The following is a 25,166-nucleotide window of genomic DNA, read 5'->3' as shown; positions in this document are numbered from 1 at the left end:
GATGCCGGCACCCTTTTTTTGGACGCCGGCACATTTTCGCCAAAAAAACGGACGCCAGCATCAAAAACAAGACGCCGGTGCCGTTTCTCTAATTTTTGGAGAAATGGCTCAAATTTGCCCATCACTAGTTCTTAACAGTGAGAACTGTAAAGCTGTGGAACTCTCTCCCCAAAGTTGTTGTACTGGTAGAGTTATTTGTTTTAAGAAATGGTAGGGTTTCAAAAAATCAAGTTGCTGAAATGACTTTAACTCTAGTATCAATTTAGTTCAGGGTCTGGTCCTATTTCCCTCTTGGGAGTCAGTAAGGATATTTGTCCACTTCTGAGGCAAGTTGAAGAGGCTGCAGATGGGTTTTTTTTTAATCCCTGTTAATCAATTTCTCACTGCATCAGAGGCCACTCCTTTAGACTAGAGGAAAATAACTTTTATTTGAAGCAACGTAGGGGATTCTTCACAGTCAGGACAGTGAGGTTGTGGAATGCACTGCCGGGTGATGTTGTGATGCTGATTCAGTTAATGCCTTTAAGAGTAACTTGGATGTTTTCTTGGAGACGAATAATATCAAAGGCTATTTTGATACTAAAATGTACAGTTAGTTTAGATATTGCTATATACAGTTTATGTGATTGTTTGAAGAGGCTGGTGTGATTGTTTGTATGTATTGACACTGGGTTTCATTTGGAGGGGTTGCACTTGATGGACTTTTGTCTTTTTCTAATTCGATTAGCTGTGTAACTGAATTTAATGAACAAGTGATTTCATACTTTTCAATTACTACTATGCTACTACCCACTAGAACTAGACAGTACAAATGGAAAATTTGCCTCCATGTTAGGAAGGAATCCCATGCATTGTATAAATATGTGATGATAATACTATAGGCCAGGGATGTGCAACTGAAGACCAGTGGGTGTATTTCTCATGCAAGTGCTTTAATACTGCGGCTGTCTCTGTTTAGAGGCTGTATATCAGTAATAAGTGAGAAAATAAAATGTCAGATTAATTAATTAAAATGTCATAAATAGTAAATTCCTGCATGTCTTCTTTGTTGATAGCATTCAGTCACCATGGAAACATGTGCAAGGCTCCGAAGAAGCAGATAATTATCCTCTCAGGAGCAGAAAGTAATTAATTCATAAAAAAGGGAGGTATGGAAACAAAAAGTGAAAATGGGCAGACTATAAGAGAGTAAAAACCGAGAGCTGATTTTAAGGCTGCAAAGCAGGTGAGGGAAAGAGACATAAGAAAAAAATAGAGAGGGTATAGTAAATTGAAAAAAGTCAGAACCCTGAAAGTGGAAAGAGAGAGAGAAAGGGATAGATGCACAATAGATAATTATAGGGTGGAATGAGAAAGCAGAACACAAACAAAAAAGTGAGACAGGGGGAAAAGAGAAAAGATGGAGGAGCAGAAGAAGAATGTGAAGAACATTACCAAAAATACAAAAAAATCAAAAACAAAATGGGGGTCAGGAGAGAAGGGTGGAGATGGATAAGAAGAATAGTGAGACAAATGGGGATAGCATTAAAATATAAGAAAGAAGAAGAGAGTAGAGAAAGAATGACATTTGGTAGAAAAGGAAGAATTAGAAAAGAGGAAAGAAAGAATGGAACTAGAAGAAGGGAAGGAGAGATCAGTAGGTGAATCTGAAAAAGGGGAGAGAAAAGCTGTAATGAGTAAAGAGTTTAGGAAAACCTTAAAGAAACACATGAAACTATAAAAACGGGTAAAGGAAAAAGAAAAGAAAAAAAACAAGGAGATAAGGTAGATATTGAAAATAATAGAAAAGAGCATGGTCAGGCCTGCTGGGTGACCCCCCACGTGAGCATGCAAGCACAAACAGGCACACATCCAAGCTCTTCAAGTTTTCAGAGCAGAGCACACTCTGAACTCAGCCTGATTAGGGGTAGGCAACAGGGAAGGTATGTGCCTGGCGCCCCCCCCCCCCCCAAGCTTTGTGCCCTAGGCACATTGCTCTTCTGCCTACCCCCTAGTTCTGGCCCTGGAAAAAAGTTAGTTGGCATACACTGAAATATGGGTTTCCAACTGTGATTACATAAATATGAGGATACTGCTCTACCTGCTACGATACATGTAGATATAAGGAACAGGTGTTGCTGGTAAAAGTCAGCAGAACTTTACCATGATCATTCCATAGACATTTGAGTCCTCCCTCTCTAAAAGTTTGACAGCATTTCTATGGATTTTATATTTAACACTCTTGAGATTTGTTTATTGGCCCATAAATATTGAAGTCTGGTCTCATTAGTCTCCAATTCATAGATAGATGATACTTTGGTTTAGGTTAGGTTTCCCCATTTTCCACACCCCGAAGTGAAATGCAATTAGTAGATAAAGAGCATTCTTTTTAAACTTGAGCTCCATACAGACCACCACATGCAACTCAACACCATGTTTTTGAGCCTTAATGAGCTTAACTGTTTTTCTTCCCAAGAATGTTTTAATCCAGTTACTGCCTTCAATTTACTAAAGCCTAGTTATTATAACTGATTTTGTCAGACAAGTATTTAGTTCCCACATCTTGACACACTTGTTTTAATGTTTTCCAGTGCAGTGAATGGAAAATGTTGAAATGCCATTTGGTATGCAGAAGGGATACATTTCATGGGTATTGAAAGCAAGTTTAATGGGAAATTCATTGCTCTGAATGTTATTTTGTTTTAGCAGAACCCCAAGGAGCAAAGTTTGCCATATAGAAATATATAGCATTCATGGAAGGCAATCTCATGAAAGATTAGAAAAATAAATATTTTCTTTGAGTAGAGATGTTTGCCAAGGGAGCTATCATTTTTAAATACAGGTATGGGACCTGTTATCCAGAATGCTCGGGACAGGGTTTTTTCCGGATAACAGATCTTTCAGTAATTTGGGTCTTCATGCCTTAAGTCTACTAGAAATTCATTTAAACATTAAATAAACCCAATAGGCTAGTTTTGCTTCCAATAAGGATTAATTATATCTTAGTTGGGATCAAGTACAAGCTACTGCTTTATTATTACAGAGAAAAAGGAAATCATTTTTAAAAATTTGGATTATTTGGTTAAAATGGAGTCTATGGGAGACAGCCATTCCGTAATTCGGAGCTTTCTGGATATCGGGTTTCCGGATAAGGGATCCTATATCTGTACACTGTCAAAATATTGTATTGAAGTAATTTGTTAGAAACAGAGACTGCATTTTTCAATTGCTTGTCTTTTCTGATGGAGACTGGATAATGCCATAAGAGATAAGCTGCTTTGGAGAGACCCAATTATAATTATTCAAATCTTTTTGTAGACCATTATAGCCAGCTATCCCTTTTAATTTGATTTAGTGCAGGCCAATATTTAACACATTTTTGGGGGCATGTGTGTTTTCTCATCAACAAATACATATATTGGACTAAGCATAGAATATGCGGTCATTAACCATCAGTGGGTAATGTTTAACAGGGTATTCATCGGTGACAATCCAGGGGGACATATAATTGTACATCAATAATAATATTTGTGTTTACTTTGACATTGGTGGGTTAAGAAGGATACTTTCACTTGTCAGCATGGAAGCTAGATGTAGAGGACAGAACTCTGGGGTGGTAGGTTCCATACCTGCTCTGGCACATTCATCTTTTTGATTGGTATTACCAATAGAAGTCATCAAAAGAGTGGAGGACTGTAAAGATTGGTGTCCTTTAACCGCCATGTTACTAACTGCGAGTAGCTAGGGGTCTTTGATTGTTGTTGTCACTCAAAAACATGTCATGCCACTGCAATACTGAGGAACTGCTTAATTGACATCATATGTGCATGAGATAGCTCTAATGTCGATTCAATGAATTTTGTTTCAATTAAAGGAAAACTATACCCCCAAAATGAATACTTAAGCAACAGATAGTTTATATCAAATTGAATGACATATTAAAGAATCTTACCAAACTGGAAAATATATTTACATAAATATTGCCCTTTTACATCTCTTGCCTTGAACCACCATTTCGTGACTCTATCTGTGCTGCCTCAGAGATCACCTGACCAGAAATACTACAACACTAACTGTAACAGGAAGAAGTGAGGAAGCAAATGGCAGAACTCTGTCTGTTAATTGGCTCATGTGACCTTACATGTGGTTTGTATGTGTGCACAGTGAATCTTACGATCTCAGGGGGCGGCCCTTATTTTTTAAAATGGCAATTTTCTATTTATGATTACCCAATGGCACATGCTACTAAAAAAGTATATTATTGTGATAATGGTTCAATTACATGAAGCAAGTTTTACACATGAGCTGTTTTACTCAGTATCTTTTAATAGAGACCTACATTGTTTGGGGGGTATAGTTTTCCTTTAACCTATAGATTTAATAATCTACTATGACTTGCAAAAGCTCTGGCCAAGCAAAAAGTGTTAATTACAGGAGAACTGGAGCTGAGAGCAGAAAGCCTCAAGCAAGATGCATACATTTGTAGATCCACACGCATGATTATAACTTTTAAAAAGTTTTTCCGTATTCTTCAGAGCCAAAGGTAATATCAAAAAGCGGTTTACATTTAGTATCCCTTCTTCACTTTTTCAATTGGACCATGTTTCTATGTAATCTGTATGTTTCCTGTATAAACCTAACGATTGAACAAGACTGCAAAATATAATGGCTATGATTAAGTGTGGAAGTGCTTGAAACGCATAAGGCCCTTCCTTGATTTTCCCTTTTATGCAGCGCTAATAAAGAGTGCTGTCCACTATTCTTCTATTTGTACCAAAATACACTGTAGTGCTGTCCACTATTCTTCTATTTGTACCAAAATACACTGTAAATAAATTAAAGTAGCGTGGATTGCTTTGTCTGCCTAATGCAAGTTAAATTACTGCATGTTACATTTTAATATATACACTAAAAAAATGGTTGATGTATATTCTTTTGCATAATGTACATTGGTAAAGATCCCAATCAAAGTTATTTCAGAAAGCTTTAGATGGTGTCAAAGCGTGAACAATTCTGGTTCTGGTTTTAGTCCTTCTGAGGCATGGGAATTTGGTATGTTTGCATCGGGTAGCAGGTGGGGGATGACTCCTTATTCTTGAGGTTTTCTAAACAAGAAGAAATAGAAGCTGGAAGCAAGTGAGTTATCGGTGGTATATTCAGGACAAGGTTGCTCACATACATTTTGCACAGAATGTGTGTCCATGGAGTGGTGTTGTCAGTAATGGAAAAGAAAGAATGCTAAATACAGAGGAACAGGTGCATGAGACTAGTATGATTTTTTTCACAGGGATAACAATGTTGACATTGTTCAAGGACTGTGGTAATTCAGTAATGGTGTTTTTCGACTTCAGGGCCTCATGAGGATTCTGGGAACAATTTTGGAAGGCTAACACTTGCTAATGGCACATAAATGTTTAAAGAAACATCACATTGTTTTTTTGTGAGAAATTGAAAACATATTCTGTTACACTCCTATGGTTTATTTCAATAAGTATTGTTCATATGTGGTCCCCTTGAAAAATGTATGGGTAAGTAGTAGTGATGGGCGAATTTGGGGCATTTCGCTTCGCCGATTAATTTGCGAATTTCCTGTGAAACAGCGAAAAATTCGCTAAATGCCGCCGGCAACTTGTTTTTGATGCCGGCATCCATTTTTGCCGCCGGCCTCCGTTTGTTGGACACCGATGCAAATTCGCTGGCGTCCATTTTTTTACGCCGGCGAATTTTCATGGCGGTTTCTCGAATTTATTCGCCGGCGGCAAAAATCGCAAATTTGCGCCTGGCGAATAAATTTGCCCATCACTAGTAAGTATATCATTTTGTTACAAAACCTCAACAGAGCAGTTAATGATTACTAAATACTGTTGGTCTGACCTGCTGCTATGATACCATGCTAGTGAGTTAGTTGAAAAATAAAAAAATATTGCTAATTTTAAAGGAACAGTCCTTCCCCTTTGTTTAATATGACCACAACAAAAAAGGCTTGCTCATACTTTTGTGTCTGTTGTTTTAATTCTGAAATATCTATTTTTTTTATTCTATGCATTATAGAATAATTAATTCTAATATTTAATATATTCTAACTACCGGTTAGAAAACAATTCTGCTGAGTGACAATTTAAGGTAGAGGAGGACAAATGACCAATCCACTATGTTTTCTGCACTTTTTGCTCTGCACTGCTACAAGTCACTGCATTCCAAAATGGAACGAAACCTGTCTCTTTCTGCAGTGCTCTATTCATAAGGGATGGGGCTACCCAAACTTTTTAGCTGAAAACAACATAAACCATAGATAATTTATTATTTAAACAAAAGGCAAAAATTATGTTTAGCACAAGCCCTATTCAAAAAGCTCATGTTGAACTTTCATTTCTAGGCAAGTATAAAGATACTTTTTTTTACAGGAAATAGAATTTTAGTTCCTGTGAAAGATTAAAATGAAGTAGTAGAATTTTAAAGAATCAGATAAAAAGTGAATTTAGGACCGGCCAGACCACCGATGACTTTGATGTCATTATCCATCTTTTAATATATTGCAAATATGGACAAATCCTTGTTTTATTCAAAGGAGAGGCCATTTTAGTACCTTACCTTAGAAACAAGTAGGTCAACAGCAACAAATGAAAGTTAGTTACCAATTTCCTTTATGAATGTTAACAAATTCTAATGAGTACCCTTCTCAGTTAATCAAAGAGGGGAAGTCCTCCTTACTTAGGAAAACTGGCAATTAAATCTCTCATAGGATCAGCATTTTCCTGTAATTAGACTAATGACTGTAACTCTGTATACTCTAGTGTGCACTAGAAAGTAGTCCTTTCATTTCATGCAGATATTACATGGGGCTTCTAACATGAGCTCCCTATTACATCACCACAATATCAAACTATAACAGGCATAATTGCCTAAATCAAAAGGGACATATCATTTGTTTAGGTCACAAGAAGGTCCTCCGTAATGACCATGCATAAATCTAAACATTAAATTCTATTCCTAAATAGCCTGTTTTCTCACCATACTGATGGTCACATCGGGTAGGAGGGAAACAGAAATCACAGTAAAATGAATGATAATTTCCAGTTACCTTGTGCACTTTTGTCTCAGTGGTGTATCTATGAATGTAGCACTCTTTACACTTTATAGATCTTGGCGGTAAATCAAGACATATCATTTTCTGAAAATATATACTCATTTTGAATTTGATGCCAGCAACACATTTCAAAAAAGTTGGGCAAGGGGTCCCAATGTTTTGCAACAGCACTTCTTTAAACAACACTCTACTACCATTTGGGAACTGATGAGAGTGCTATAGTTTTGAAAGTGAAATGTTGTCCCATTCTTATATGATGTATGATTTTGGCAGCTCAACAGTTTGAGGTCTCCATTTTTTGTGTCATAATGTACCAAACATTTTCAGTGGTTGACAGGTCTGGACTACAAGCAGATCAGTTTAATACCTAGACACCTCTACTATGAAGCCAGAAGCAAGTCTTTTGTAATATGTGGAGAATACCCGGAGACGTGGTTTTACATTGTGTTGGTAAAATAAGCAAGGTCTTCCCTGAGAATTTTTGTCTGGATGGCATCATAAGTAGTGATGGGCGAATTTATTTGCCTATCGCGAATTTGCCGCCAGTGAATAAATCTGCGAAATGCCCACGAAAATTCGCCCGAAAAAATTCGCCGGCATCAAAAAAAAATTTCAGCGCCGGGAAAAAAAACGGACGCCCGCGTCAAAAACGGGCGCCAGCGTAAAAAAAACTGGCGCCGGCCGTGCCGTTTCGCGAATTTTTCACTGTTTCACAAATTTCGTGCAAAATTCACGAATTTTACGGCGAAGCGAAACGGCGCAAATTCGCCCATCACTAATCATAAGTTGCACCAAAACTCATTCAGCATTAATTGTGCTTTCCCAGATATGCAAGCTAGCCATGCCATGTGCACTAATGATTGCATCACTATGATATTGTGGTGAAACTTTAAAATTACTTACAATATTGGTTAAAAGCTCAAGCAACTAGTCAGTGTGACATCCACTAGTTGTAGTAGTAGTCTCTTGGTTTGAATGACCCTTTACTTCTGACATATAAGTATGAGACATGCACCAACAATTACCATTTTCATCAATATTCATGACGTGCATTTTACAGTTGCAGCTACAGTTTTTCCAAAATAAATTCAGGGTATCTTCTTCACCTAACAATATGGAATATAGCTATCTTGGATATTCTGAGATATGTACATTACTATGTACATTACAGTCCCCACTGACTGTATAAGGAAGAGCTTTATAAAATGACTTGGTGACAAAACATCTCATGAGCCATAAAATTGAAAACTTATAAACATGCTTATATCATTCTCTTGTTTTGTTTCAAAACAAAATGACAAATGACTCACAAAATCCATGGAATATGTTGAAATAACCCTGTCTAAAGAATTTTGGATAGCTATGGATCAGTGCTTATATTTGTACATCTGTTCCATGTTTTTTTAGCCTTGTAAAAATAGTCTAGCCATATGAGTGCAGTTCAACAGTCCTTTAGTGTACTACTGAGGAAGGGATCATAATCGTCCTTTGAAATGAACAGGCAATGCAATTGCTCAGAGAACATTTCAGACAACAAATGACATGGAGTACATGCCTTCACAGACAAGCAGCAGATAGGAACCATGGTGGGAATTTGTTTGATGCAACATAGAGGCCATTGACGTCTGCTACACCAAATGTGTTTTCCCCTGTAACTCAATCTGTCATATAGCACATATGTGCCGACTCAAAGACCAATTCTTATGTCTCTGTGTCTCTTTTGTCTCTGTGTCTCTAATAAGCCACTCTCTATGTTAATAACATGTTCTCTTTGTTAACTCCAAAGGGGTCATTTGAGTATGGGTGAGTCTAAAAAACCTAGTAATTGTTTGATAATGGTTAATAATTGTTTAATGAGTAAGATGACCATTTCCAATATTTACCTAAATATTTTAGCAAAGGAGAATATTCATTAACGGAATTTACATATAAATAGAACATTAAGGAATTAAATGGATAATTAAATGTAAATTGTGTGATAATATACTCACTTGCACATACAGTAATTGGAGTTATCATTTACAACATTAATCCTTGTTATACATACAAAAATTGACTTCAAATTCATTCATAATGATTTGGATTTTTATGTAGTATTTAAAAAAACTTGAATTTATCCCATTTTTTTTTTTTTTATTAAAACAAAGTCAACCTAACACTCATCCATGAATTTAACTCATTTATCAAAAAATCAGCTCGAAAAAATTGGTGCAGGCAAAGTCTCGTCAAAATTGTTCAATGTTTGAATTGTACGAATTTTTAGAATTTGACATCCGACTCGTACAACTTTTTCAAGTTGTTGCCGAAAACCCCAGACTTTTTTAGATTATTGTAGAAAACCAGCACAGGTCACGATCTCAAGAAACATCTTCAAATTGTTAAATGGACATCTGCCATTGACTTCTACATGACTTCTACATTGACTTTCCGCCGGCTAGAATGTAAATTGATGGCAGGATGGCACTCTGAGCACTTCATTTTCCGAAGTCGTCTGAACTTGCCTCCCGAGGAAACATCGGGCGACTTCGGAAAGCCGAAGCGATCTGAATGCCATCCCGCTGGAGATTTACGTTCTAGCCAACAGGAAGGCATTTAAGGGAGATTAGAGAAGAGGTGATTTGTCGCTGGGTGACTAATCTCCCCCAGTAGCAACGTGTGCCACTGCCTTCATACTTAATAATGTTACAAGACTGCCACTGCTTATTCTTGTAAGAATACCTGGTGGTCTAGTGGGCTCATCATGGGGACACCCAAAGTCGTCTTCATTCCCTCGCGGCTCATGCATGATGTGCCACTTCCGGGTCCCTGGGTGTGTTTTCCAAGTCTGATATTCGTTCTTGACCCTTGCCTGTCCCTGACTTTGCCAATCTGCTGCCTGTATTGACTACTGCCTGTTTTGACCACTCTTTGGAGAGAAGAGTGAGGCAAAAGAGTGAGAGTGAGGCAAAAGAGTGAGCAGTGACTGGGTCCTTGGAGTTAGATCTGGGTTTGGGATAAATTCTCTAATAGCCCAATATGTGCTTTGGTCTACAAGATTTAGTAGTATTGCACAACTTCTGTGCAATAAACAATTACAGTTTGCAAATAAAGATATAAAGATAACTACTCATTTTTAAAGGGTGCTTGAAATACATAACACAGACTAAAAGAGAACATAAACAAGAGTTCATTATGTGGTAAGGAGTAAAAGAGCTCTCACTGCATTAAGGAATTTCACTGACATGAGAAATGTATATTCAAGCATTAAGTACAGATGATGTCCGTTCAGTTGGTCCTTAAGTAAATATCCTTCTGTACATAGTAGCAGCTGGTACTTATAACACAAACAATTGCAAGCCATTTGCCTTCACCAAATAAAGCTTTAGTGAATGTCAATGCACACTTTTTAAATACCAGCGATATGCAGATGGTTTCAAAGTTGCCATTGCCTATGGTGACGTTTTTTCTAGTACCGAGAATTTATTGGCTTTTTCAAGGAAGGTAAAAGGAGATAATTATCTGCTTTATTTTTGGATGTATTTCTGTAACAGTAGCGAATGCACATGAAATGGAGGCAGAGGGAGGCTGTGAGGCTTCCTTGGTAATTTTGTCTGATTTAAAGGCAAATGTGCTAGGTTCCATTTTTTTATATACTGTATATTGGAGTAAGGGGATTGAAAATACTGTTTTTGTTTATAGTTTACTATATGCTTAATTGCCACACCCCATTGCCTGTTACCTATTACCCTATCATTATTATTTCTAGCAATATCATGTGTTTACATAGCACCAACATATTCCACAACGCTTTACATTTAACTACATACAAATCTACCAATACAAGAACTTTGCTCTTTCTGTATAATCTATGTGTCTTTTAAAAATATTAAGGAACTGGTGTGGCCTTTACAAAGAGGTACAATTGCCTAAGGTTAAATCTGTAGGCTATATCCAGGTAATCATGCCTGTTTATTCTTGTAATGTAGTGGGAGTGGGGATTTGAATACGTTTAGAAAGGTTAGCAGCATTTGTGAGTTTGAACAGATGTGGGAGATGGCAGATACAGTAGGTATATGGCAGGGGCCCGGATTAGGAGAGATATTGGGGTTTATGTAATAAAGGGCACTAAGTTTGCCCAGGAGCAGTAACCCATAGCAACCAATCAGTAGTTAGGATTTACTGGTCACCTGTTTAAAAGCAAACATCTTATTGGTTGCTATGGGTTACTGCTCCTGGGCAAACTTAGTGCCATTTATTAAATATGTGGGTTTGCCTGCAGCAAGTAACAGTAGAATAGAGAGTGAGAGCAGGTGGGAAAGAGATTTGTACTTACTATGCCTATGTGAAGTGGTGGTACTTTTTGCGTCTAAAAGTACAAGTAATAATATAGAGCAACAATTAACAATAATAAAAGCAAATAGGCAGTATTCGGGGCCACAGTACAGATGGATTTGGAATAAATAGTGCAACAATTACCTGTAGAGTAAACAGAAGAGGGAAGGTGTCAATCATAATTCCTTGTTAAACTCCTTTTCAGATCACTTGTAAATTATTTACTTTGGAACTGTTTTCATTCAATCTATATTTACAACTGTCCTATCTGTGGAATAGTCCCAGAAGCACAAGTGTAGGAATATGAAGTCATTCTGTTATTGGCCTGCCTGATTGCTATCTGGTTAATTTTCATCCTCATATTCAATGCACAGGACCTCTCAAGAGCCCCATACACAGTCTGATAAACTGCCTGCTTGGTCTGGAGGGGCCACATTTACTTGATGATGTTTCATGGTAAAAAATAAAATAGTGTCCATTGTATTCTGAGGTTATGTGATTAATCCCTGCACTGTATTTGTGCCACTACTCTTTGAATGTCATATGCCTTATGTTTACACTTAAATCTGATATATGAATAAATCCCTAAAATGCATTACAATTCTATATTTTATCATGTCATTTGCTCACCTCTAGAAATGAGTAAAGAATTGGGAGTTTTAAAAAGTTTTAAAAATAAGTGACATTGTGCAGCTACAAAATCATTCAAAGAATGTGGAGAAGATATTAGCATGTTGTAGCAGCACCAATAACTCCACATTCAAACATTTGACCATATTAGGCAGTCAATAAGTGGAACATCTAAATAATATCTTAAATGGCAAGCTTTATTGACTTCTTCAGGTTGACATTTTTCAGTAGGGATAGAATTGTGTAAAGGAAAGTGAAATGACAGACAGAGGAGGCAAGGTCAAGGCACTGGAATATAAAATAAGAAAAGGGGGAATAAATATGTGATGGGGGAGACAATTGGGGCAAAAGATGAAAAGACAGAATATAAGTGGAAGGAAACAAGTAAAATTAGAGATCACAAAAAAGTGGAAGAGACAGGAAGAGAATGAGAGGGAAGATATGATCTTATAAGGGAAGAAGGAAAGAACAAATTATAAAATTAAAATGAGGGCACCATGTAAAAGAAAATATCACAAAATTAAAACAAGAACAAAACAGAAGAAGAATAAAAAATAAAAGTGATGTCATTTAGGAGTGAGAGAGCAATATTTAGATTTGTGAAGTTTAGAAAATAACAAATGGATAGCCTAAATAAAACACAGGAGACTCCGGAAAGAATGTGGAGATGGAGATCAGAAGTGGAAGGAGTAAAAAACAAGATGAAGAAGGGTTTTTTAAAGCTTTGAGAATGCTTTTCTATTACACAGGCTATCTGCTGTGTCTACATTAGGATACCAAATGTGCCTTAATAAAATGGCAGTGGGATTCTTTACCTAGCAATATTTACAGTCATATGAAAAAGTTTGGGAACGCCTTTTAATTCCTTTTAATATATAACATGCCTTATGGAAACAGTAGTATTTCAGCAGTGACATCAAGTTTATTGGATTAACAGAAAATATGCAATATGCATCATAAAAAAATTACACAGGTGTTGGGCGCCCCAACGGAGATAATACATCAATATTTAGTTGAGCCTCATTTTGCAAATGTAAAACCCTCCAGACGCATCCTATAGCCTTTGATAAGTGTCTGGATTCTGGATGGTGGTATTTTTGACCATTCGTCCATACAAAATCTCTCCAGTTCAGTTAAATTTGATGGCTGCTGAGCATGGACAACCTGCTTCAAATCATCCCATAGATTTTTGATGATATTCAAGTCGGGGGACTGTGACAGACATTCCAGAATACTGTACTTCTCCCTCTGCATAAATGCCTTTGTAGATTTCGAAGTGTGTTTAGGGTCATTGTCTTGTTGGAATATCCAACCCCTGCATAACTTCAAGTTTGTGACTGATAATTTAACATTATCCTGAAGAATTTGTTGATATTGGGTTGAATTCATCTGACCCTCGACTTTAACAAGGGCCCCAGTCCCTGAACTAGACACACAGCCTCACAGCATGCTAGAATTCACAGCATGAATTGTAGAACAATGTGCAGATATACCATCTGTAACAAGATGTTCTTGCAGGTCTTTGGAGGTGATCTTTGGGTTGTCTGTAACCATTCTCACGATCCTCCGCATATGCCACTCCTGTATTTTTCTTGGCCTTCCAGACCTGGGTTTAACAGCAACTGTGCCTGTGGCCTTCCATTTCCTGATTACATTCCTTACAGTTGAAACTGACAGTTTAAAACTCTGAGATTTTAGCATTCCCCCTAAACCATGATACTGAACAATCTTTGTTTTCAGATCTTTTGAGAGTTGCTTTGAGGATCCCATGCTGTCACTCTTCAGTGAAGATTCAAACAGAACACAACTTGCAATTAAATACCTTAAGGGCTCTTACACATGAGCGTTTTTACCTGTGCTCCCCTGCGTTCCGTTTTTCGGCGTTCAGCCGCAGGGGGGCGCAGGAATAGACGCATTTCATTATTTCAAATGGGGCTGTACTCACACAGGCGCATGTAGGCGCTGAACGCAGGTTGAGACGCAACATGCTGCATTTTTCCTGCGTTCGGCGCCTACACGCACCTGTGTGAGTACAGCCCCATTTGAAATAATGAAATGCGTCTATTCCTGCGCTCCCCTGCGGCTGAACGCCGAAAAACGGAACGCAGGGGAGCGCAGGTAAAAACGCTCATGTGTAAGAGCCCTAAATACCTTTTCTCATAATTGGACACACCTGCCTATGAAGTTCAAGGTTTAACAAGCTAATCCAACCAATTTGGTGTTGCCAGTAATCAGTATTGAGCAGTTACATGCAATCAAATTAGCAAAATTACAAGGGAACCAAATGTTTTTCCCATTTGATTTAATTTTTATACATCTGAATACAGCTTCACTAAAAATCCTTATTCAGAAAACACCCCAGTACTCAGGTTCCTGGGAAATGAAAGACATACCACTGTTATCTTTTTTGTTGAAAGTGGAGTAAATTATTATGCAGTCTGAGAGGGGTTCCCAAACTTTTTCATTTGACTGTATGTAGCTACAGCAAGTATCCACACATACATATATGCAATTCAAATTGTTTATAAGCTCTTAAACAGGACATCTCTGAATATATGTTTTTGTCTTTCTAGGCTAAGTACTTTATAATTATTGCTCATCTGTTAATCTAGCTATAAAATTCAGGAAATATTTTTTTAAACGTAAATGGGAAATCTTAACAGAACTCAGGGCTTTCATTTATATGACTTCTAGCAGATGTTCACATTCAGTTTGCTAGGTTTTTATTAACGTTGACCTTTAAGCCAGTTTGCCGGCTGTTAGAAAATGTTACTTTGGACAATGTAAAATCCTTGGATTAAGTTAAAATAAAATGAAAGGCTAATGACCTGTTCCAGAATTTAAAAAAACCCTTACAAAAGTATTTTCTTAATATATTCATTCAGTTGCCAAAACCCAATCTTTGTTCCTGCCAGTAAAAGATGTTTGAGCTCTAGGGAGATTAAAAAGAAGTGTGGTTTGTTTATAACACACAGCAGTAAAATAACACACCCAGCAGAGCTATGACAAACTGATCTGATCATTCAAAATGGTTTTCCTCAGGGAGGCTGAAGTACTGTACAGATTTGTTCTGGAGAATAACAGATCTCCAGAGAATATGGTTCTATGGTAGACTGAGGGAAATTAGATCTTTTTCACAAGATAACATTTATGGGCAAATTTACTTAAGGTTGAATATCGAGGGTTAATTAACCCTCAATATTCAACTGCCGAATTGAAATCCTTCGACTTCGAATATCGAAGTCGAAGGATTTACCGCAATTCGAAGGATTTTTATCTATCGATCGTTTTTTCTTTGACCAAAAAAACATGGGAAAGCCTATGGGGACCTTCCCCATAGGCTAACATTGACCTCGGTAGCTTTTAGGTGGCGAACTAGGGGGTCGAAGTTTTTTTTTAAAGAGACAGTACTTCGACTATCAAATGGTCGAATAGTCGAACGATTTTTAGTTTGAATCGAAGTCGTAGTCGATGGTCGAAGTAACCAAAAAAAACATTCGAAATTCGAAGTTTTTTTCCTCTATTCCTTCACTCGAGCTAAGTAAATGGGCCCCTTAAAGTGTCTTATTTTCATTTGCAGTACAACAACAAAAAGAAAAATATTTTACTGCCAAATTAATGTCAAGCCACAAACAATCTGTACACACTTGTTATATAATTGTTTTTAAAGGTAGCAATATTTTTAATTAGTCATTTGGATTCTAGAATCTTGCTTGCCCCACCACTTGTTTTGGGGAAGTCCTAGATATCAACAGTTTATCAGCATTATTGTAAGAATACAGAGAGCAACCCAGGCACATGAAACTGTTCAGTGGTATGCAAGGCTTGCCATGCCAAAATCACAAGCCCATGTTCACTTTTTGTGTCTAATACTTATAAAACTGCTCCCATTAACTGCAAACAGAAATAACCATTACTCATATTTTCCCCTTCTTCTTTATCTTCACCTTCTCCTGCCCCTTTTCTGTGTTCCTATCCTTTCCTTTTATTCTACCACTAATTTACTAACCTATCCCTTTTGAATTTCATCTTCATCGTCTATTCCTCTTCAACTTCTGCTCTTCTCCACTTCTCTTTACTGATGTGGAATATTAGTTCCACCTATAAACCGGTTTAGCTGCAATGCCAGGTGTTAAGCCATTTGCAGGATTGGACAGTATCCAGAGCAGGATTGTTGGCAGCCTACGGTGCTTGGGGGAGTGATATGAAGAGCCAAACATGAATTTTTTTCAGTTGTTAAAAGTAGAAAGTGACATTGGTGGTCTCACTTTTTTTGGGTTCACTTTTTGTAAATGTGGAAAAATGGAAACAGCACATACTGATTAGAATCTAGACCAGAGAGAAATAAATAAAAAAAAATTATTGATGATGGAGATAAGTGGAAATAGGTGTAAAATTAGCGGCAGACTTATCAAGGGTCGAATCGAACTGGTCAAAACTGTCAAAATTGACTAGGGTGTTGTTCAAATTTGATTTGGGTATTTCAAAAAATTAGATTTTTGAAATTTATCATACACTGGCCCTTTAAGAACTCGAATTCCACTATTCACCACCTAAAAACTGCCAAATTACTGTTTAAGTCAACAGGAGACGTTCAGCGATCAATTTGGAGTTGTTTGCAGCCTTCCTGACAATCAAGCTTTTAAAATTCGAAATTGAATTTGATTCAAATTGGACTCCAGTTTTTGAGTCGATCCTAGTGAGTCGAGTTTAAAAAATTAAATTTTTATAATAAATGTTGATTGGTCGAATTTCGAGTTTATGGAAGTTTTAAAAAACTCACATGAATTTGAAATTCGTCTGTGCCTCTTCGTGTATGTTTGAGGGCAATATATCCATGTGCTAAGTGTGTTGGACAACATAGACAATCTTTGTATGGGATGCTACTAATGACTACATCAATCTAATCTACAAGAATGAAGCTTGAAGTTCACATCAACCTCATAGGGCCAGCCTGCCACTCTTCAATAGAGATGCCTGGTAATAATATAAGACACATTCAGGGATTGCATCTCCACCCCATCATTATTGCTAATGAGAGTTTTAAATATACCCATCGGGTTTTGTATATAAAATCAATTATTTTAGCATTAAAGAGGTTCAGATAAGTAGGCACTATGAGAAGAAGAAGGGCTTGAACCAAGTAAAGGATCCAGGGTCCAGTGTGTTATATTCATTTTCACTACATTCATTCTGTCAAACCACAATAGTGCAAAAACTATTTTGTATATAAAATCCATTATTTTAGCATTAACGAGGTTCAGATAAGTAGGCACTATGAGAAGAAGAAGGGTTTGAACCAAGTAAAGGATCCAGGGTCCAGTGTGTTATATTCACTTTCACTACATTCATTCTGTCAAACCACAATAGTGCAAAGACTATTCAATTTTTCAGATTCCTTCTATTTTTAGTAGTAAGATCATGCAGATTAAGTCCTACCCATTCATTGAGAGCTCTGGAAATTCTAATTCCCAGATACGTAATGGACCGATTAGCCCATTTGTAAAGAAACAGTTGTGAAAGCCTGTATTGTGTGTAGGGAGAAAGGAGATTTTAAGGACTTGAAGGAATTAATATTTCTTATGGAACAAAATGTTTCCAGTTTATTGACATGATTTGGTATTGCAGTAACAGGGTTAGTGATAAATAAAAATAAGTTCATTATGATCTGATAGCTGCTTGCCTAATTAGCTTATGTGGATATGGCCTAATCGTATCAATGAGGTGTTTTAATGTAAGCACAGAATGTATGTGGACAACACATGGATAACATTGCTGCTGAATGGAGTGGAAATTATGTTTTATTATTTATTTTACATAATTATTAATATTAAAGGAAAACTATACCCCTTAAACAATGTAGGTCTCTATAAAAAGTTATTGCATAAAACAGCTCATATGTAAAACCCTGCTTCATGTAAATAAACCATTTTCACAATAATATACTTTTCTAGTAGTATGTGCCATTGGGTAATCCTAAGGAGAAAATTGACATTTCAAAAAATAATGGCCGCCCCCTTAGATCATATGATTCACGGGTTATACAAACGTACCAAACAAACCAAATATATAAGGTCACACGAATAAATTAACAGACAGAGTTCTGTCTTTTGCTTCCACACTTCTTCCTGTTACAGTTAGAGCTGCAGTATTTCTGGTCAGGTGATCTCTGAGGCAGCACACAAAATGGTGGTTTAAGGTAAGAGATGTAAAAGAGCACAATTTACTTAAATATATATTCCAGTTTGATAAAATTCTTTAATATGCCACTTAATTTAATATAAACTATCTGTTGCTCAGGTATTCATTTTGGGGGTATAGTTTTCCTTTAATAAATGGTCAACATATTCTGCAGCACAAAAAAAAGATCAGACATCAATTAACATGCAAATGCTGTTCAATACAAGAGGTAAAGAGGGACATGCTCAATAAAACTTATGAACTAAAAGGAAAGGGAGAATGAGTTTTGGCACTGAGCATTGCATTAGTAGGTGACAGTTGTATACTGAAAGAATGATACGTTGAGTTATGCCTAGTGATGGGCGAATTTGGGCCTTGAAATTCTCAAAATGGCGAAAAACTCACGAAACTGCGACTCGATTTTGGATGACGGCGTCTGTTTTTTTGGACACTGGAGCAAATTCGCAGGCGAAAATGTGCCTGCGTAAAAAAACGGAAAGATTCGGCAAATTAGAATTTGGATTCGGTTCGACTGGGCAGAAGGATTCGGATGAATCCAAATCCTGCTGAAAAGGCCGAATCCCAAACTGAATCCTGGATTCGGTGCATTCCTAATAAGAATGGAATAAAAAACTTATAAACTCTAGATGTGTTGTACATCAAGAGCACAGTTTACCTAAACCATTGAACTCTTATTTTTGCACACATATATGGTTGTTGTGTTATTGTTATGTAAAAATAATTACCCCCTCCCTTTCACCTTGAACTGTTGTTCCCTAATCTGACTGTAAACAATTATATGAAGTGTTCCTATAGAAATAATCCCCTTCTGATAATTCCTTTTTACCACATGGCATTTTATTGTGGTATAATTTATATTTTATATATATATATTTGCAATATTTGCCCTTAGTGGTTGTTCATTTCTGTACTGTAATGTAAATGTATTCTTTATTCTAGTAGCATTATATAAATTAAGTTCTACACAATTGCGAAGTTAGAAAAAAAGATTTTCTACGTTGTTTCTCATTCTTGGGAGACGGAATAAAATACTCTGTGAACTGTGCATTGTTCATAACCCAATTTCCACCTGAAACGTGGACAAGTTTTAAATAACACTCCACGATTGTCTCCAAGACTTTTGTTCCAAAATGAAAAAGGAATATATTCTCCGGAAAGTTTTTGAGTGTCTGTGAAAATGTCAAATTAACAATTATTGCTAATTCATTGCTTCAGTACCATTATGGTATTCTCTAATTAACTGGATGCCTGTGCAGAACATTTCAACTGGCAATTAGTTTGGAGATTTTACAGTTTTGATTGAATTACTGCAAGAGGTTAGCACCGTCTATACAGTTCACAGACTCGGCTGAATACTCTGACATTGCTCTGTGCGTCATAGCTGTTCATATTGTTGCTGTTGCCTAAAGTTAATTTTAGAATCATTGCTTGGAAAAGCCAAATGGAAGTTAAAAACAATAATAATCATACGCCACCATAATGTTACCAGTCTGAACTAGACCGATATGGCTTACAGTGTGCTAAATAGTGATGGGCGAATTTGCGCCATTTCACTTCGCCGAAAAATTTGCGAATTTCCCGCTAAATTTGCGAAACGGTGAAAAATTCACTAAACTGCGCCGGCGTCTCGTTTTTGACGCCGGCGTCCATTTTTATTCCGATGTTCTGATACTGAATAAATTTGCCCATCACTAGTGCTAAAAGAACATGTTAGTATGAGCTGTCATTTGCTTATTTTCTTTAATATGTTGTATAGTTAGAATTGAATTTAGGAAATCTGGATTTTTGTATGGAAATTGTTTCCCTACGGATCACCGCCTTGTCATTGAGTTTTTGGTGATGAAAGAATCCTGGTTTCTAGCAAAAAAAATTTTCCCCATTTAATATATAGTTATACATTTTTATATCCAAACAGCAGATGCAAATCCACCATACCAATGTCAAGAAGAGCCCCACCCCCTTGCATTTTGTGCTAAAGGTTTTTCTTGACAAATGGATCTTGCAGGGTTGATTTAAGCAAGAGCTATTCTGAAAAAATGTTTTGCTTAATAAGAAAGATTATTCTATTATTCTATAAGATCATTGCAGTGGTTGGAAGACTCTTTTCTAGTGGGAGGAAACTAAAGGAAAATAGTAAGGCCCACCATAGGGCTTTAGCTTGACATGGGTATTGTAGTCTAGCAGCAGTTATATGAACATTAAATCAATACAGAATCCCTAAGAGTCTCAGCTGTGGCTTACTAAAGTTAGCCCATAGGCTTTAAAAGAGCAAACTTTTTTTATATTTAAGTTTGAAAATTGACATAGTGCTAGACATGTTGTTAGTTTCCTAGGTGCCTTCAGTCATGTGACTTTTGCTCTGTTAAATTTCAGTCACTCTTTCCTGCTTCACTCCAAGTTGAAGTAAAAACCCTGTCTCAATTTCTTCCTTAACAGACTAACAGCATGACAATGGGCAGGTAACCAAATAACTGCTATATAACCCTGACACCTGCATTGCTAAAAATGCCCCAGTGGTAGATATGAGAATAGCAACAGTAAATCCAATAGTAAATCCAATAGTAATAGTACATATCCAAGCTCAACTGGGACTCCTCCAGTTACATTAAGTAGGTGAAACAATAGGTTATATTACAATAATTATTAATATTAATTTTTTATGGTAGAGTGAATTATTTGTAATGTAAACAGCGTAATTTAGAAATAAAAAACACACCATAAAAATCATCACACAATCCCTTTAGTATATTTATTATCTTAATAATATCTTTATATTATTATCTTGATACTTTATTATTATTATTATTATTATTATTATTATTATTATTATTATTATGTATTTATATAGCTCCAACATATTTTGCATCGCTGTATTTTCTTTGCTTACTTACTTATACCCACCACATTTATTGAAGCACAAATAGCATGTTTGTGTCATTTAAGCTTGCAATAGAGAGTGCATATTGATGTTATTTAGTAAGGTATTTGTGCCCATACACACTTCTACATGGTTGCCAAAGTGGTTTCTTCTGATGAATGATGAGCAGTTGAGCCCACTGACATTGCAAAACCCTGGGGGTACTACCACCCTGGTCCTGGCACTAGTTCCAGAGTTCCCACAGCACACTAGACTTCATCCAATGAATCTGTTGAAAATGCCATTTTTTTTTTATCAACTTGTTTTTATTAAGGATCAGGCATGTACATCAATAGGATACATTTAGACCTTCCAGAGGTCCTAAATGAGAAGAAGGGTGACATAGAATGGTACATACATGCAATGCAAAGGTAAAGAGAAAGAAAAGGAGTTAGAAAATAAAAGTAAACAAATAAACAAGGGGTAATTGCTCTAAAATAGTAAGTCACAAAATGTGAAACATTTCCATAGGTCAAGATCGATTACCTTAAGTATGAGGCCAATAGCCTATTAGTTCGCTGAGTCCTGGGGGGTGATCCTGATGTCGTCCCATTCCCGTGAGATAGATTTTGAATATACTGGGCGGTTTCCAATAATAGTGGGTTATCTCTAAGAGTTTCCAAGTCGTACCATGTAGTGTGTTGAAATGTGTATGTAGTTAGATACTTAAGTGAGGGTGGGAGACTGATGATATAGGTGTGCCAAATAGAGAAAAATGTATCAACCTGTTGTCCTTTTGTGACTGTAGCCTCGAGCCAGTCCATATGAAAGATGTAGTGTAGTTTTTGTCTAGTGAGTAGGAGGGAAGGGCCATCGGGAGAGAGCCATCGATGAAGAATTGCCTTCCTGGACGCTGCTGCCAGCCGGGCTGCCAATTGTTTCTCTACCCTAGTGAGGTGCGGGTAATGTGTTATAGAACTAAACAGTGCCCACTCCACGGTTGGTCGGAGCTCTTTGGTAGTTATCTGCGTCCAATAAGAGGAGACATCCCGCCAGAAATCTATGATTTTAGGACAGAGCCAAAACATATGTAAGAGATCTGCTTTGGGGGCCTGGCATCGAGTACAACTATCCGAGGGGAGACTACCCATTTTATAGCGTCTTGCGGGAGTCAAATATGAGTTGTGGAGAATCTGTAGGGACATTTCTTGATATCTGCTGGCCGGGAGCAATGCGATTCGAACATGGGATTTCAAGATCTCTGTAGAGCACAATTGAGGGATGGACTGTGTCCACTTAAACAGAGAATCTCCAACCGTAACCGTATCAGTAGCTATGTTAGTACGTATTGCGCAATATATGTGTGAGGTGGAGCGTAAGTATTCCGATCCTTCCAAAGAGTATCAATCGCATTATCAATTCCTTTGTCTCTCATGACTTGTATGATGGTCCTGACAAAATGTAATAATTGTAGACTAAGAAAGAGACTTGGTTTTGTGAACGGGAATTTCTCATTCAATTCTGCTAGGGATAAGACATCTAGATCATGTTTTAGTAAGTTACCCACATTGTATAGACCATTGGTTTTCCAGGTTTGTAAAATTGGATTCGATATGCCGATAGGAAAGTCAGCATTTCCAAGCCAAGTAAGGTATGGCGAATGTTGTGGGGAAAGATGGAGCTTTAGTCTTAGGGAGCGCCAGGTTTTGTAAGTGTCTGCGAAAAGCGGGTTATCTTTCAGAGACTGTGGAATGACCGAAAGCGGGGAGTGGAGAAGATAGTTTAGAGATAATCCACTGGATTGGTGTTGGTCTAAGTCTATCGTAGTGAACCAGCTTCGTTCTGCGAGCCAGTCCCCCGAATAACGTAGTAGTGCAGCGTCATTGTATTCCTTGATGTTTGGCAAATTAACCCCCCCTAAACTTTTGGGTAAGTGTAGTTTATAAAGACCGATTCTAGGGCGTTTATTTTGCCAAATAAAGTTGCGAAATATTTTATGCAAGCGTGTCAAGTCTGATTTTGTTATACAATATGGTAACATTTGGATGGGATATAAAAGTTTTGGAAATAGAATCATCTTAATAAAATGAATTCTACCCAAAAAGGTTAGATTAATATGTTTCCATAGTACGGTCTCCTGTTGAATTTTATCTATGATAGCTCTAATGTTCAGGCGGTATATATCCTTATGTTGTTTTGGTATCTTGATGCCGAGATATTTAATATAATGGTCGGCTTTTTTGAAGGGGAAATTTGGGGGCCAGTCCTGTTGCGTTGTGTCATGTAGCAATAAAGCTTCTGATTTATCAACATTAATTTTGAAATCAGCTATACGTCCGAACCTGTGGATTATAGAGAGTATGGGTGGTATTTCTAATTGAGGGTTTTGTATGAACAACAATATGTCATCTGCAAAGGCAGTGACTTTCAATTGGGTGTCATTAATCGATATGCCGGGTAATTCTGGGTCTCTTAAAAAATGACACAAAAGGGGGTCTAAGGCCAGATTGAACAGCAGGGGGGAGAGTGGACATCCCTGTCTTGTCCCTCTATGTATGGTGAATTCATCAGAGTTGAAATTGTTAATCGTAATAAAGGTTCGCGGGTTGGAGTACAGGTTATTAAATAAGTTGAGCATGTGTAAACCAAAATGTTGGTATTTTAATAGTCTTTTAATATGTGAATGTGAGATCCTATCAAAGGCTTTGTCTGCGTCCAAATTCAACAGCATTCCCAATTTTCTTTTATCTAGGTTATTATGGTAGACAACTGTCAGGATTTTCCGGATAGATCTTACCGATTGGCGCTGTCTAAGGAATCCCACTTGGTTATTGGTAAGTATTTTAGGCAAGATTAATTGCAATCTGTCTGCCATAATTTTTGACAACAATTTCAGATCCTGGTTTAGCAACGAGATCGGTCTGTATGATGTCTGGTCAGTCGGGTCCCTCCCTTCTTTCGGAATTAATATGATTCTGGCAATATTAGCTTCACTCCATAGGGGGGAACCTTGCAAAGTACTGTTATATAAGTTTGTCAGAATGGGGGAAATGTCATCGACCAATAGTTTATAGTATTCAGCTGATAGGCCATCAGGGCCCGGTGCTTTATTGGTTTTCAATTGTTTAATTGATTTTACTATTTCCTCTGTCGTTATAGGTGCGTCAAGTATTTCCCTATCCTGAACCGTCAACTTTTGAAGGTTGGCCTCTTGTATAAACTTGAGTCCATCTGGTGGGTCATCTGAAGGAGTGTCATACAGGGTTTTAAAGTGAGAAGTCAAAATGTCCTTTATTTGGGAGGGGTCTTTAGTCCAGCCATGCGTGGATTTTAATTTGGATATGTAGCAATTTGTTGAGCGTCTATTCGCAATTTTGGCCAAGAGTTTCCCAGATTTATTACCCCACCTATAAAAAAGGTTTGCTGTATGATGTAAAGAGCTGTGTGCCTTGTCAGTCAATAAAGTATCAAACAGTTGCTTGGTCTCCTTGTATTTATTCTTGTCTTCTAGGAGATTAGACAGTTTAAAGGTCGCATAGTGTTGAGTAAGCTGTTGTTGTAAAAGAGCATATTTATCAAGAAAGATTTTTCTTTTCTTAATCAGATAAGATATAATATGTCCCCTCAAGACAGGTTTCGATGCAGCCCAAAGCAGATGTGGATCGTCCCAATGCACGAGATTATCGTCTACATAATTAGCCCAACAAGACTTTAAGAATAGGGAGAAGTCAACATTAGAGGACAGATAAGACGGGAATCTCCAATTGGAGGAGCGCAGTATAGGGCGTGGGAGTTTAAAGTGCATAGATATTAGAGCATGATCAGAAATATCTATAGGACAGATTGTGGTCGCAGTGAGGTGAGGCAGCAGCGTCTGTGAGACAAAGATGTAGTCAATTCTGGAGTGAGTTCCATGAACTCCTGAATAAAAGGTATAATCATTGGTGGTTGGGTCATGAAGATGTAACAATTCGCATAGTGTATGCAGAGGTTTAGCTTTTGTGTTTACTCGTGAGGTAGGCTTACCTGATCTGTCCATATAGCTATCCCAAATTGCATTCGCATCGCCCCCCAAGATAAGGTTGGTCGCCCCCCAGGAGT

The 25,166-nt window shown here is 37.2% G+C and overlaps 1 long non-coding RNA gene across 1 annotated transcript in view; it reads left to right on the top strand.

The window, feature by feature from the left end:
• The window catches only part of LOC121397171, a 32,766-nt gene extending 8,066 nt beyond the window's left edge, over nucleotides 1–24,700 (top strand). The window contains exons 2-3 of the long non-coding RNA XR_005963559.1: nucleotides 23,818–23,899; nucleotides 24,225–24,700. This is a non-coding gene — a long non-coding RNA (uncharacterized LOC121397171). The remainder of the gene's footprint in view (nucleotides 1–23,817; nucleotides 23,900–24,224) is intronic.
• Nucleotides 24,701–25,166: the final 466 nt, after the last annotated feature.

This window comes from Xenopus laevis, chromosome 8L (assembly GCF_017654675.1).
Source record: "Xenopus laevis strain J_2021 chromosome 8L, Xenopus_laevis_v10.1, whole genome shotgun sequence".
Classification (NCBI taxonomy): domain Eukaryota; kingdom Metazoa; phylum Chordata; class Amphibia; order Anura; family Pipidae; genus Xenopus; species Xenopus laevis.
The sequence above is the reverse complement of the archived record's forward strand: the minus strand, read 5'-3'. Positions and strand labels throughout refer to the sequence as shown.